General features: G+C 40.5%; 1 pseudogene; it reads right to left on the bottom strand.

Moving 5' to 3' along the window:
* Nucleotides 1-8,378: 8,378 nt before the first annotated feature.
* On the bottom strand, nucleotides 8,379-9,471 carry LOC113904031 (annotated as a pseudogene).
* Nucleotides 9,472-16,920: the final 7,449 nt, after the last annotated feature.

A 16,920-nucleotide genomic window follows, 5' to 3' on the forward strand; every position in this document is an offset into this window, starting at 1 on the left:
TTATGGCAGAAAGCAAAGAGGAACTAAAAAGCCTCTTGATGAAAGTGAAAGAAGAGAATGAAAAAGTTGGCTTAAAGCTCAACATTCAGAAAACAAAGATCATGGCATCTGGTCCCATCACTTCATGGGAAATAGATGAGGAAACAGCAGAAACAGTGTCAGACTTTATTTTGGGGGGCTCCAAAATCACTGCAGATGGTGATTGCAGCCATGAAATTAAAAGATGCTTACTCTGTGGAAGGAAAGTTATGATCAACCTGGATAGCATATTGAAAAACAGAGATATTACTTTGCCAACAAAGATCCATCTAGTCAAAGCTACGGTTTTTCCAGTGGTCGTGTATGGATGTGAGAGTTGGACTGTGCAGAAAGCTGAGTGACGAAGAAGTGATGCTTTTGAACCGTGGTGTTAGAAAAGACTCTTGAGAGTCCCTTGGACTGCAAGGAGGTCCAACCAGTCTATCCTAAAGGAGATCAGTCCTGGGTATTCATTGGAAGGACTAATGCTGAAACTAAAGCTGAAACTCTAGTACTTTGGCCACCTCATGCAAAGAGTTGACTCATTGGAAAAGACCCTGATGCTGGGAGGGATTGGGGGCAGGAGGAGAAGGGGACATACAGAGGATGAGATGGCTGGATGGCATCACCGACTTGATGGACATGAGTTTGAGTGAACCTTGGGAGTTCGTGATGGACAGGGAGGCCTGGCATGCTGCTATTCATGGGGTCACAAAGAGTCGGACATGACTGAGTGACTGAACCGAACTGAAGCCATCTAAAAAATTTTTAGGGGTAACTACAGTTAATCTTTTAAATTTCTTTATTTTTTAATTGAATTATAATAGCTTTACAGAATTTTGTTGTTTTCTGCCAAACATTGACATGTAGTTAATTTTGAAATTGATAGTTTACCTGCTGCTCTTTACTTTGGAAATTTGCATATTTAGGCCATTTTATCTGAAAACAAAATTGACATGTTGACCAATAAGTATTATGGGATGATAAATATTATGTAATAACGTTTAAAATGAGGCATTTCAATGTAGGGTCTATAAATACAGCAGTCATAATTTATATTCAGATTTTTCAGTCAGAAGAAAAGGAACTAAATTCATCTTCCTTTCCAGGAACTCTAGAGGTAAGAGGCATGTTCGTCTATCACTTCTGTTCAAGCAAGTAATTCTAACAAGAATGTGCACCCCTCACACACTTATTTTAAGAGACATCAGCCCAACTCACCTCTGAAACCTTCCTAAATTACCCCCTTCCTCTATAATTGCTATCGTTCTGCCAACCATTTAATACATTCATTCTTTCTTTTTGTTATGTGTATGTCTGTTAGTTCAGGCATGAGAATGTATTGAGCTGAGATTGCCCATCTTTATGTTATACTTTTCTTATTGCTATAATTAGATTATAATTTATTTGGATATTCTATACATTTTTTGTACAAGGCTTAGCATATCTCTTCCATAAAACTTGCTACATTAACTGCTTGAATAAATTAAAAGTGAATCAATTTGATTCTTAATTTTTTTAGAATAGTCCTCAAGGTGTAAGCAAAGGTTCCTACCCCAGATTCAGACCTTCTCTCCCCCTCTCTCCTGCTAGTTTAACCATGCCTTCAGTGGGGTGTGTGTAGGAGAGTTGCTGTTATTCAGTGGCTAAGTCCATCTCTTTGCGACCCATGAACTGCAGCACAGTAGGCTTCCCTGTCCTTCATTATCTCCCTGAATTTTCTCAAACTCATATCCATTGAGTCAGTGATGCCATCCAGCCATCTCATCCTCTGTCGCCCCTTTCTCCTCTTGCCCTCAATCTTTCCCAGCATCAGGGTCTTTTCCAATGAGTTGTATCTTTACATCAGATGGCCAAAGTATTGGCGCTTCAGCTCCAGCATCAGTCCTTCCAATGAATATTCAGAGTTAATTCCTCTAGAATTGACTAGTTTGACATCCTTGCTGTCCCAGGAACTCTCAAGAGTCTGTGTTAGAAATTATACTCTTTCTACTCACTCTTTCACAGTAGCAAAATACTTCATCATTTTCAGTATGTTGTGTGTAACTTGCATACTATGTGTTAATTAATTTGAAAGCCAGTAAATCCCTGCAAAGGAAACACACCTATATCCATATTCTAAAAGGATAATAAGTGAGGACAGTAGTCAAGTTTCAGCTACAAAAACGTAGAGATACACGAGGCAAAAACAATAGTCCAAACAAGACTTGAGAATCCTGAGGAATACTGTAACTTAGAAAACGAAATTTAAGTAGAAATTTCTTTTACCATCTACACTATTCCAGACTATATACATACTAAGGAACTGAAGGTATTTGAAACTTGCCTCATTATTATACGTCACTTCAGTCATATTTTCCCAAAGAAAATGCTACTTTAAGAAATATAAAAATGCTATAAATGTGTGGTTAAAAATGATCAGAAACAAGTGGCTGATAGGTGATGTTACTAAGAAATGGTTTCATCTGTATAAGTCTAGACAACCATGAATATTTTTTTACTACCTCATCCTGACAGTTTAACCATGTTTTATTCACCTGTTTAATTCAATGTAGATAATAGTACTGGGACACTGATTAAAGTTGTCTTGTGGAATGAATCGCACTTTTTGTTTCAACTAGCTTGTATCATCCACCTACATTTGATGAGCTAACCATTGCTTTCAGAAACTGTCATCTGCTTTATTCTTTTTATCGTATCTGCTCTTTATGTAAGGTCTTCTCACAATTCTTATTGCTCCCCTCTCTCAATTATTCCTACTGTTCAAGCACAGTAATGCATTTGAAATGCATACAGAAATAAAATATTGCCAGAAAAAGAAAGAACAACAGAACTTGATAGTAAGACTGTAGTGAAATCTTGTTTTGCCTCAATTTTTATTTGTCAAATGGAACCACATTTTATGACTGTTAAGTGGAATTATCAGTGTAAAGCCATTATTTGCAAAGTAAGAAATATTATAATTTTTCAAATTCTATCAAATTGGACTTATCTTCAAAACTCTAAGTGTTAGTTGTTCAGTCATGTCCAACTATTTTGCCATCCCATGGACTGTAACCTGCCAGGCTCCTCTGTCCAAGGGTTTTGCAGGCAAGAATACTGGAGTGGGTTGCCCTTTGCATTCACAGGGATCTTCCTGACCCAGGGATTGAACCCAGGTCTCCTGCACTGCAGGCAGACTCTGTGCCATCTGAGTCGCTAGGGACCACACTTCTGAACTCTATCTCACCAAAAATTTCCCTCAAATTATGCCACACATGTTCTGGGTTCTGTGACTTCTAGAAACTATTGGGTCCTTCTATTATACTATTCAGAAAGAAAAACAAATAGCTAATTCAGCTATATGTAGCAACTTTCTTTTACTCAAATTATTCAATTTTTTAATATTTCCACTAAAATAATGATTTCGTTTGCTGTGGGGGTTATGATATTAAGTGTAGGTGGTATGTCATAATTCATTTATTACAATTGACAGCAAGTTTATAAAATCAAATTGAAGACAGGAAATAAAATCTAAAATTGATGAATGAAGTACAGAAACCTTTAAGGAGAATTCTCCAAAGACAAAAAGAAAACATGCCAATATATTTTTAATACTTTCAAATTCATTTACCATAGAACTTAATTTTAACAATCAAACGATTCCCTTGGTGTTAGTAGGATGCAAACTCATTATAATAAAGTCCATTCTCTTATCTTACTCCTTAGTAATACACAATTAAAATTTTAAGAGCTTGAATACATACAAACTGTTTGAAAGAGGTTTAACACATAGTAATCAATTAATAAATATTCACAGTTAAGATGATAATGATGATGATGAAGATGTCAGTAATCTAGTACATTGGACCATTGTGTTACAAAATACTTTGTAATTTCTCATTTGATAATATAATGATGAGAATCAGAAAAGTAAAAAGCTGTGTGAATCAGGGTTTGAAGTCAAACAACAACAATTACATGCAACAATTTCTTTCTTAAATTTTCCAAAGTAAGTATTGTCTTTCTGATGCTAATTATCTACAGATATATATAAAAATAATTTGCAATTGCAAAAAAATGGTTCATGCTTACTTGTTTAAATTTATATCAAATATAATGCTTACCTTTATAGATAGAGTGAAAAGACAGAGAGAAAATGAGAGTTTTTCCCTCATAGTTAGATAATTCAGATTTATTTAAAACAGAGGTTAATTGGCATCTAATTCCCTCATAGTTAGATAATTCAGATTTATTTAAAACAGAGGTTAATTGGCATCTAATTCCCTCATAGTTAGATAATTCAGATTTATTTAAAACAGAGGTTAATTGGCATCTAATATATGTTCTATTGTTTTACCATGTAGAGTTCTTTAAATAGGAAATATTTACTCTTGGGATCAGCTCCTTCCCCAAGTTACCTCCTAACTGAACTAAACTATTCTCCCTGCCACTCAAGGACTTTATTACAACAACCAAAATCATATCTGCTCATACCACTCCTCAAAATTCTCTACCTCTCTTATGGCATTTTGTGATCATTAAGAAATTTACATAACGTAAAATCAGAAGTTTATGATTACATATTACTTGTGATATGAAATAAAGATTTTCTTAAAAAGGATGCAATTATACAATGTTTCAAATCGAAGATAATTTTTCTGAAGTAGGAAAAAATTCAGAAGTAGGAAATCCAGGGATGTTGGGGGCAGTTATGCCATCTTCAGCATGAATCTCATCTACACAATCACAGAGTAGCCAGGTCTGCCTCTTAACTTCCCAGACTACAGAAAGGGAGCTGGTGATCAGGGGAATCAATCACTAATTCCTTTTTTGATGTACAAGCTGGAAACAGCATGCAGAGTTTCCAGGAATAGTCCCTCATCTCAACTTTAGTTGCGAGATCACTCCAAGTAGGAAGAGAGGATGGAAATATTTCTAGCTGTCCTGCCATGTGATTGACTGGCTAAGACTCCTTATTTCTATCATTAATTGCCTTCGCTTGGAACAACCTGAAATTCTAAGTAGTTACTGTATAGACTTCCCAGTAAAGGATGTTCTCAGATTAGTTGTGAGGATTCTCAGCAGTGGTTACAATGTAACAGAACAAATTTTCTCTATCACCCCTTACACACACACACACACACACACACACTCACAAAATACAATGGAAGAGAATATTAGACTTAACTATAGGAAGCAGGAATACATTTACACCTGTATAAAGATTAAAAGAAATTAGAAAAAACCATATTTTAGAAAATCATGCCAATGCATGGAAAGCTATCACTCTTCAATGGCTATATATTTATATAACATAACAATGTTTAGTGATTACTTTGTGATTTATTTTAATTCTAGCCATTAAAATACATAAAAACATAAATTATGTTTAACATAATCTAATCTTGGTTTTAATTTGCATTTCATAATGGCTAATGGTGATGAGCATCTTTTATGTGATTATTTGATTTCTGTTTATTTGCTTTAGTAAAATATTTATTTCAGAATTTCATACATTTGTTAGTTGCTGCTTAGCTTCCCTGGTGGTTCAGACAGTAAAGAATCTGCCTGCAATGCAGGAGACCCAGGTCCAATCCCTGGGGCGGGAAGATCCTCTGGAGAAGGGAAGTCTACCCACTCCATTACTCCTGCCTGAAGAATTCTATGGACAGAGGAGCCTCTTGGGCTACAGTCCCTGTGGTCATAGAGTTGGACATGACTGAGTGACTAACACTTTTTCATACTTTCATATTTATTAATTGCATTATTTCTATTTTTACTGTTGAAGATGCACTAGGTTTTTAGAAAAAATCATTAAATGGGATTCACTAAGCTTAGTGGATAAAAATTAAGCAATAACTTATGACAGTCAAGGCAACCTGTCAAATATTCAACTCCTTTTTCACACTAGTGAAAAAAGAGAAAGCCATCCAACATGAACAGAAAAATGGTTTCAGCAGAATTAGCATTTGAGTGGTATCCTCTTAGAATGGGTCTTATAGCTAGATGCAAATTCACCATAATGTCAAAACAGACAAATTTATATATAATATACATTTTATATAAGTGTTGTAACATTCTTATGCATGATGATCTGTAGTATTTATAGAATTGTTATATATACATATAATATAATAAGAATGGTAATTATGCAGTGACTTATTCCCCATTTTAGTCTGAAAAGTAATTTTTTTCCTTATTTAAGAGTGAGTCTTCCTTGACAATCTTATTTAGCATGATCCTCTTTCAAAAAGAGGGAGAGTAAGGTATCTAAATAGAAATTTGAATACATTTACTACAATTTCAGTTCTTATTACTGAAATTCACTATACCCATTGAAGGGAATAATATATTGAGACAGTTGGCAGATAGAAAGTTTTAGGACTTGTAGTTCATGCCTCAGCAGCTAAAGAATCCATCTGTAATGCAGGAGAAACAGGTTTCATCCCTAGGTCAGGAAGATCTCCTTGAGGACCAAAATGGCAACCCACTCTAGTATTCCTGCCTGAAAAATCCAGAGGAGCCTGGCAGGCTACAGTCCAAAGGGTTGCAAAGAGTTGGATATGACTGAGAGACTAAGAACACACAGCAAAGGCCACATGCAATTTTGCAGCTTAAAGATACGATGTTTAAAGCTTTTACGTATCTTCTAAGGACACATATTTCTATATGTCATAAATTTTTATTTAAATGGGCTTTTGTAAATTATAATTGTTACTACCTTCTTATGGGTAATTTAGCTTAGTTTTCCCAAGTATTTTCTTTAGAGGGGCATTATGCCAGGAGATCCAACCAGTCCATTCTAAAGGAGATCAGTCCTGGGTGTTCATTGGAAGGACTGATGCTAAAGCTGAAACTCCAGTACTTTGGCCACCTCATGTGTAGAGTTGACTCACTGGAAAAGACTGTGATGCTGGGAGGGATTGGGGGCAGGAGGAGAAGGGGACAACAGAGGATGAGATGACTGGATGGCATCACGGACTCGATGGACGTGAGTCTGAGTGAACTCCGGGAGTTGGTGATGGACAGGGAGGCCTGGTGTGCTGCGATTCATGGGGTCGCAAAGAGTCAGACACGACTGAGCGACTGAGCTGAACTGAACTGATGCCAAAACTATTACTGCTGCTAAAGAAACAATGTGTCAATGTCCCTTGTGAAAAAGCATTCTTCAACATATAACAACATTCAACCAAAATGAACCCAGACAGGAATATGCATGTTTTCTGTCTCATTAAACATACATTTTTGGTGGTATATATTTTGAAGCCATTGTTTTAACATAACAGAGAATCTAATCTCACTAAATGACTCACAAAGTCATATACTGGGTAGCCCAATCAGGTGGCCAGAGGTGAAGAAACGCTGCTACCCAGAAAGCAGGTACAATTTAAAATTCTGTAAAAACAAGATACAAGAAATAATGTTTGGTCTTTACTTCAAGAGATTAATGGAGCCCCAGATGGCACTCTTTGGCTAATTTTTCAAAAAAGTATAGATAAAGTCCAGTGTTTTTATGAACCATATCATAAATTTCTTTCCTGTCAATTTAAAATATATTACCTGGTAATGGGTAGAAAACAAAAAAACAAATGTCAAGAAGTAATTTCTAGGGGCTGCCTCATGTGAATTAAAAGTTTGGGAAGACAAGGTTTAGAGAAATAAAAGGAATAAATATAAACATCGCAAGGAATTTTGTAACAGTATAATCCTGCCCTTGTTAATAAACACTGAGTTCACAATGATATACATGTTTACTGAGTTTCATGTGAATATTACTGAAGGTTTAGCTCTGACTTAGAACTCAGTGCATGAAAGCCTTTCTTTTGGTATTCTGATTGGAGTAATCCCACATGAGAGTAAAGTGGGTTAAATAACTATGCTCCCAATGTTTAGTGGTTCTCTGAAATCTCTAGATTTTTTGACACCAGTCTGAGGTAAGCCATAGCAGTGTTTATTTCTCTATTCATCCATTCAATCCCTCTGTCACATATTATTTAAGTGCTACTGAGCAGTTACTGTGCCACAGAATCAAGGAAAGCCAACAAGTACAGGTGTGGATAAGTAAGCAATTATGTAGGTAAATAATCTTGCATATCTGCAATATATTTGAGCCAAAAATCTTAGCAGACTGAATTCTGTTGTTGTTGTTGTTCAGTGGCTAAGTCATGTCTGACTCTTGGTGATCCATGGATTGCAGCATGCCTGGCTTCCCTGTCCTTCACCATCTCCCAGAGTTTGCTCAAACACATGTCCATTGAGTCAGTGATGCCATCCAACCATCTCATCCTCTGAAACAATGCACATAACACTTTTATTCATAAAGCAGGATTATTTTTAGACAGAGTATTGAAGATAGATTAATTTGCCTGTTATATATATAAGCACAATAAATTTTGGTTTATTATTTAAAAGTATCTAAAAGTACATTATAAGCTAGAAGTAGTTAACTTCTTAATAGAAGAATGTAGAGATTTATAATGATTCTCTGATAAGTACATGCAAGTAGATAAAGCATTGATAATTAAACTCATCATGCTGTATTTTAAGTAATAATTTTCTCAGTGCTGCAATCATATCCTTGTTCCAAAGACTGTATATCATGGGATTGAACATCGGAGTCACTATGATGTAGAACAGAGAGAGGAGTCTGTCAGTTCCTGCAGAATGACTGGATTTGGGCCTTAAGTATGCAATGGTAGCAGGTCCAAAGAATAAAAGCACAACCAACAGGTGAGATGTGGAGAAGGCTTTGGCTCTTCCTCTGGCTGCTGGCGACCTCAGAATAGTGGAAATGATTTTGCTGTAAGAGGCAAGGATCAACATAAAAGGTACAGCAACAAACAACAGAGTTACTGCATAGACTGAGAGCTCATGTGCAAAAGTGTCTCCGCAGGCCAGCTTCAGAATAGGGGGATGTCACAGAAGTGGTTAATCTCGTTCCAATGACAGAAATGCAGAGAGAAGTTCTGGCACATTTGCCCTGTCTGCACTGGGATTCCACTGACCCAGGAGCCCACAGCCAGCTGGAGGCACACCTTTGGGGTCATGACCAGGGGACAGTGCAGAGGGCCACAGATGGCCACGCAGCGGTCATAGGCCATCACCGCCAGGAGGAAGCACTCAGTGGCTCCGAGGATAAGGAAGAAGCTCATTTGGGCAGCACAGTCCAGCACAGAAATGCTTCTGTCCTGAGTCCAAAGGTTCACCAGAATCCTAGGGAGAGTGACAGACACGGAACAGATTTCCAAGGAGGAAAAGTTTGCCAGGAAGAAATACATGGGTTTGTGCAGTGCAGGGTCAAGTCTAGTTAGTATTATTATGAGACTATTTCCAGTTAAGATAATGATGTAAATGATGGAGAACACCCCAAATAATAGCCCTTGAAGGTTTGGAAGGTCAGAAAAACCCCAGGAGTACAAATTCCATCACTTTGGATATGTTGTCTTTTGCTTCCATATCTTCATATTTCATCTGCGGGAATGATCCAATCAGAGGTACTATTATTTCACTTTCATTAGCTCTTGTTTTCTTATTTATAAAACAGGCTGTTGCAATTTTCTATTTTTCAATTTCCTATAAAAACCAAACCTATAACACCAGGTGCTCTAAATGTGTGATAAAGTGTGTTTTTCATCATTATTAAATCTATCTGTAAATTAAAAAAAAACTTTAATCTTTCTTTTTCTGCTGTATACAATATTTATTTAGTTCTGAAGATAAGTGATTGTAATTTTGCTATTCGTCTCAACACTCAAAAATACAAATTCTAAATTTAAGTTCCTTTGTGAAATAACTTGATATTTGCATTTGATGTGTTATTCTTTTCACCTCTCCATTCTGTTCATTATCAATTCAAAATTAATCTTTTTTGCTCTTTTAAATGTCTTAAGCGATATAAAATAGTTTTAGGGATACATATAGTTAATTTTTTAAAATGAGATTTTTTTCAGTTGTATTTCCAATGTCTTTTTAACTTTGACATATTTAACTTCTGCATATTTAGCTATTTAACTTTGACATATTTAGATTTGACATTTTTAACTTCCGCATATTTAGTTATTTTATTATAAAACAAAATTCATCAGCCAACCACTCAAGATTTTTTGAATGGTATTTAATTTTTAAAACTGTGTATTTCAATATAGTGTCTGCAAATTCAGCATTCATAATTTTTATTCACAGTTTTCTGCTCAAAGACAAAGAATTCTAAGCTGGTCTTCCTGTCCAGGAACTCTCATAAGGGTGAGAGGCATGTTCATCTAGCATTTATATTCATTAAAGCATTCAAACTAGAATGTTCACCTGTTATACACTTATTGTAAGAAATACATCCATCACAATAGCTATCTCAGAGCCTCCTAAATTACAAAGGACTTCAATAATTGAAACAATTCTGCTGAATACCTTTAATTAATTAATTGTTGTGGGGTTTTTTGCCCCATGTGAGTGTTAGTTCATGCATGTGAAAGCCTTGGGTTGAAATTGTCCATCTTTCTTTGCTATATCTAGATTTTAAGCTTTTGATCATCAGTGTATCTTTGTATGTAATGTGTAATATGTTTCTTCCACAAAAAGTGATTTACTAACTTCTTGAATTAATAATTAAACTTTCTGGCAAGCTGCAGTTACAAGGCATCAGGAGAAAAGGCTCAGCTTTGTCAACAATCTGTTAGATTTCTGGGCCTAATCATATCAGAAGGGACTAGAGCCATAGGCCCCGAGAGAATTAAACCTATGCTGCTGCTGCTAAGTCGCTTCAGTCGTGTCCGACTCTGTGTGACCCCATAGACGGCAGCCCACCAGGCTCCCCGGTCCCTGGGATTCTCCAGGCAAGAACACTGGAGTGGGTTGCCATTTCCTTCTCCAATGCATGAAAGTGAAAAGTGAAAGTGAAGTCGCTCAGTCGTATCTGACTCTTAGCGACCCCATGGACTGCAGCCCACCAGTCCGTGGGAGTTTCCAGGCAAGAGTACTGGAGTGGGGTGCCATTGCCTTCTCTGATAACCTATACACACTAGTAAAGTAATGCTCAAAATTCCCCAAGCCAGGCTTCACCAATATGTGAACCGTGAACTTCCAGATGTTCAAGGTGGTTTTAGAAAAGGCAGAGGAACCAGAGATCAAATTGCCAACATCTTCTGGATCATTGAAAAAGCAAGAGAGTTTCAGAAAAACATCTATTTCTGCTTTATTGACTATGCCATAGCCTTTGACTGTGTGGATCACAATAAACTGTGGAAAATTCTGAAAGAGATGGGAATACCAGACCACCTGAACTGCCTCTTGAGAAACCTGTATGCAGGTCAGGAAGCAACAGTTAGAACTGGACATGGAACAACAGACTGGTTCCAAATAGGAAAAGGAGTATGTCAAGGCTGTATATTGTCACCCTGCTTATTTAACTTCTATGCAGAGTACATCATGAGAAATGCTGGGCTGAAAGAAGCACAAGCTGGAATCAAGATTGCCGAGAGAAATATCAATAACCTCAGATATGCAGACGACACCACCCTTATGGCAGAAAGTGAAGAGGAACTAAAGAGCCTCCTGATGAAAGTGAAAGAGCAGAATGAAAAAGTTGGCTTTAAAGCTCAACATTCAGAAAACGAAGATCATGGCACCTGATCCCATCACTTCATGGGAAATAGATGGGGAACCAGTGGAAAGTGTCAGACTTTATTTTTGGGGGCTCCAAAATCACTGCAGATGGTGATTGCAGCCAGGAAATTAAAAGATACTTACTCCTTGGAAGGAAAGTTATAACCAACCTAGACAGCATATTGAAAAGCAGAGACATTACTTTGCCAACAAAGGTCTGTCTAGTCAAGGCTATGGTTTTTCCTGTGGTCATGTATGGATGTGAGAATTGGACTGTGAAGAAAGCTGAGTGCCGAAGAACTGATGCTTTTGAACTGTGGTGTTGGAGAAGACTCTGGGAGTCCCTTGGACTGCAAGGAGATCCAACCAGTCCATTCTAAAGGAGATCAGTCCTGGGTATTCATTGGAAGGACTGATGTTGAAACTGAAACTCCAATACTTTGGCCACCTGATGCGAAGAGTTGACTCATTGGAAAAGACCTTGATGCTGGGAGGGATTGTGGGCAGGAGGAGAAGGGGACGACAGACGATGAGATGGCTGGATGGCATCACCAACTTGATGGACATGAGTTTGAGTAAACTCCGGGAGTTGGTGATGGACTGGGAGGCCTGGAGTGCTGAGATTCATGGGATCGCAGAGAGTTGGACAAGACTGAGCGACTGAACTGGAACTGGAACTGGAACTGAAATCATCCCCTACCTATGACTTTAAGACAACTGAGAGGATTTGGGGGAATCACAGGCTACAGTCACATTTGGATTCCGGGTTATGGGGAACTTGCCTGGCCTTTATATAAACTTATAGCTGAAACTCAGCAGGCCCAAACCGACAAACTGGTTTGGTCTCCAGATACTCAAAAGGCTTTTAAGGTTCTTCAGACTGCTCTCCTGCAAGCTCCAGCTCTAAGCTTGCCCACAGGGTCAGAATTTAATTTGTTTGTCACTGAAAGAAAAGGTGTGGCCTTGGGAGTTTTGACACAACCCCGAGGGCCTCACCAGCAACCTATTGCTTATCTAAGCAGAGAATTAGATGTAATTTCATGTGAGTGGCCCCACTGCCTAAGAGTAATTGGGGCAGCAGCTTTATTAGCACCTGAAGCTTTAAAAATAATTAATGGATGAAACCTTACTGTCCTGACTTCTCATGATGTGAGTGGAATCTTAAATCCTAAGGTTAATATTTGGATGACAGACAGTAGACTTCTTAAATATCAGTCATTGTTGTTAGAAGGACCAGTAACTAAGCTTAAAGTCTGTAGTAATTTAAATCCTGCCACTTTCCTTCCTGAGAAGGAAAATGAAACACCTGATCACGATTGTTCCCAATTCCTAACTTTAAACTATGCAGCTTGGGAAGATCTAATGGATACCCCATTAGACAATCCTGACATGGAAATATTTACTGGTGGCAGTTCTTTTGTTCAGGATGGAAAGCATAAAGCAGGGTACGCCATGGTGACTGCTGAACAGGTTTCCCCTCTTCATCAGTGGAAGGCTTCCCATGGTGGACATCTCCACTTCAAGGAAAAGACTTTCTCCAAGTCTGAGAATACCTTCAACAACAATCATATGGGATTTCTCTTCTTCAACTGATGACATCTAACAATCCTAAGATGAACTGATGTAACTATGGACATAATATGACTTTTAATTTTGATTTTAACTTGTTTTAGATTATTTTGCCTTACATCTGTAACTGTTTAATTGGATTTCTTTCTAGTTGCATGAAGGCTTTTAAGTTACAAATGGTTGTCCAAGCTCCTACTAGTGCCACGGCCTCCTCCAACAATTACTTGGGGCCCCTAGATCAGAGATCCTCAATATGAGGGTTAGGAGAATATGTTGCCTTAACAATTTAGGGACCACACCCCTAAATAGCAGGAAGTAGTTATGGAACGAAAATGACGCCCCTTTCCCTTGGCAACATAATTCTCCTATAAGAAAAGGGGGGAATGAGACAGTCACTTCCTAGGCAGGTTGATAAGAAGTCTAGGGGTCCCCAAGGAGAGAGGGGTCTGGAATTTTCGAGGAGGAAGAAAGGACAAACTTTTTTTGTCCCTCTACATTCCTTAGGATTATATAACAATAACATATTCTGCCTGAGGACAGTCTCTGGAAAAAACCTTCTGGCTAATCCTGTTATCTTAAGGTGTAATTATTGGAGTTAGTGAGGTCTTTACAACCTCCAGACATTCTTTTGATTCACTATAATAACTAATTAGAGAGTGTATAACTCCATTTCTAACACTAGCAAGGGGGTACTCTTTCCACCCCCTTCTGATGCCTATGTCAGAAGCTTTCTCTATCTCCTTTATACTTTAATAAAACTTTATATACAAAAGCTCTAAGCAATCAAGCCTTGTCTCTGGCCCCAGACTGAATTCTCCTCCGGAGGCCAAGAATCCCGGTGTCTTTGCGTGGTTCAGCAACAACCTTTCATGGGGAGGGTCTCACCCAAGAGATTGTAGACATATGACCCCAGATACATGGTCAGTGAGATGGGGTCACCCTGGAGACTGTGACTATGTTACCTCAGGTGCAGGTTCTGGGAGGGGTTTACCCTGGAGACTATGGTCATGAGAACCCAGGGGCAGGGTCTATAAGGTTAAGTCACCTCAAGACTGTGGTCCTGATACCCCAGACCAGGGTCAGTGAGGTTGGGTCACTCTGGAAAACGTGGACGTGTGATCCCAAGTATACAATCTGGGGAAGATTGTCACCCTGGAGACTGTGGACATGTGATACCAGGTGCAGGGTCTGGCAGGGGGGTGTCACAATGGAGACCAGGGACGTATGACCCCAGGTGCAGGGCCTGGGAGAGGTGTCACCCTGGAGACTGTGGACTTGTGAACTGAGGTGCAGGGTCTGGATGGGGTCACATATGAGACTTTGGATATGTGAACCCAGGTGCAGTATTAGGGAGTTGTCACCCTGGGGACTGGATACGTGACCCCGGGTACAGTGTTTGGGAAGGGTGTCACCCTGGAGACTATTCACATGTAACTCCAGGTGCAGGGTGTGTGAGAGGGGTCACCTTGGAGACTGGACGTGTGACCCCAGGTACATGGTCTGGGAGGGAAATCACACTGGTGAGTGTGGACATGTGACATCAGGGACAGGGTCTGGGAGGAGGGGTCACCCTGGGGGCTCTGGACCTGTGAGCCCAGGTGCTGGATCATGGAAGGGGCTCACCCTGGGAGACATGGATGTGTGTCACCAGGTACTGGGTCTGGGAGAATACACACGGTAGAGACTGGATATGTGACCCCCAAATACAGTGCCTGGGAGAGGTCACCCTTGGGACTGAAGACATGTGATCTCAGACACAGGTTCGGGGAGGGTGTCACCCTGGAAACTGTGGACATGTAACACAAGGTAGGGTCTGGGAGGGGAGCTCACAATGGGAACTGTGGCCATGTCATCCCAGGTGCTCAGACTGATGTAGTAGTGTCACCGTGAAGTCTATGGTCTGTATCCACAGGTACGGGTCTGGAGGGGGGTCACCCTGGAGACTGGAAATGTGACCAGAGGTTCAAAGTCTGGGAGTGGTGGTCACCCTGGAGACTGTGTACATGTGACCAGAGGTAAAAGTTCTGGTGAGGTGGGGTCACCATGGAGAATGTGGAAGTGTGACCCCAGGTGTAGGGTCTGGCAGAGGCAGTTACCCTGGAAACTGGAAATGTGACCCCAGGTACAGGGTCTGGGTGAGGTGTCACCAAGGAGACTGTGGACATTTGACCCCAGGTGCTTGTATTTCAAAGGGCTCACCCTTTAGCCTGTGGATGTGTGACCCCAGGTGAAAGGTATGGAAGTAGGGGTCACCCTGGACTGTGGCCGTCTAACACCAGGTGCAGGGTCTGGGGAGAGGGCTTTCTGTGGAGACTGTGGATATATGACCCCAAGTGCAGGTTCTGTGAGGTGTTTTCTCCCTGGGGAAAGTGGACAGGTGACCCAAAATGCAATGTCTGGGGTAGAGGCTGACCCTGGAGCCTGTGGATGTGTAAAGCCAGGTGAAGTGTCTGGGAGAGGGTTCACCCTGGAGACAAAGGACATGTGCCCCTATGAATAGGTAAAGGGGTTCACCAGGGAAGCTGCAGCCATGTGACACCAGGTAAAGGATCTGATGTGGGGCATGAACGTGGAGACTGTGGTCATATAACCCCCTGTGCAGGGGGAAAGGAGGTCACCCTGGAAACTGTGGGTGTGTGATCCCAGGTACATGGTCTGGGAGGGGTTCATCATGGAGACTATGGATGTGAAATTCCAGGGATAGGGTCTGGGAGGTGGGGTTACCATGAAGATTGTGTGCAGGTGTTTCTGGTTACTGGGTCTGGGTGGTGGGGTCACCCTAAGGACTATGGACGTGTGACCCAAAGTGCAGGGTCTGGGGAGGGGCTTTCCCTGCATACTGTGGATTGTGATCCCAGATGCAGGATCTGGGACGTGGGGTCACTCTGGGGATTGTAGACATGTTATATCAGGTGAATGGTCTGGGAGGGGGTTACCCTGGAGACTCTGGACATATTACCCTAAGTGCAGGGACTGGGAGGTGGTGTTACCCAGGACACTGTGGTCATGAGACCTCAGGTACAAAGTCTGGATTTTAGCTCATACTAGAGACTGTGGACATGTGATCCCATGTATAATGGTCTGGGAGGGAGTCACCCTGGATACCACAGGAATTTGACCCCAGGTACAGGGTCAAGAAGGGGTTACTCTGGAAACTGTTTATGTGTGACCCCACATGCAGTTTCTGGGAGGTGGAGTCACACTTCAGACTGTAGACATGTGACCCTGGTCCAGGGTGTGGGAGGGGGTCACCCTGGATCTTGTGGACATGGGACCTTAGGTGCAAGGTCTAGGAAGTGTTGTCACTCTGGGGATTGTAGACATGTTACTCCAGGTGTATGATCTGGGAGAGGTTCACCCTGGAGACTGTGGATGGGCAACCCTAGGTGCAGGGACTGGGAGGAAATGCCACACTGGGCACTGTGGTCATGTGACCCCAGGTACATAGTCTGGAGGTGGTCTCACCCTGGAGACTGTTTACATGTGACCCCAGGTGCAGGGTCTGGGAGGTGGGGTTACCCTGGAGACAGTGGACATGTGACTCAAGGTCCCAGGTCTGGGAAGGGGTCATGCCAAGGAGGCTCTGGGAGGGTGTCACCCTGATGAATGTGGACTTGTGAACCTGGTAAGGTATAGTCACACTGGAGACTGTGGACATGTGAACCCAAGTGTGGGGTGTGGGTGGTGTCAACAAGGAGAATTTTGACATGTGACCCCAGTGCAGGTACTTTGAAGCAGTCAACATGGAGCCTG

Source organism: Bos indicus x Bos taurus, chromosome 14 (genome assembly GCF_003369695.1).
Source record: "Bos indicus x Bos taurus breed Angus x Brahman F1 hybrid chromosome 14, Bos_hybrid_MaternalHap_v2.0, whole genome shotgun sequence".
NCBI classification, from domain to species: Eukaryota; Metazoa; Chordata; class Mammalia; order Artiodactyla; family Bovidae; genus Bos; species Bos indicus x Bos taurus.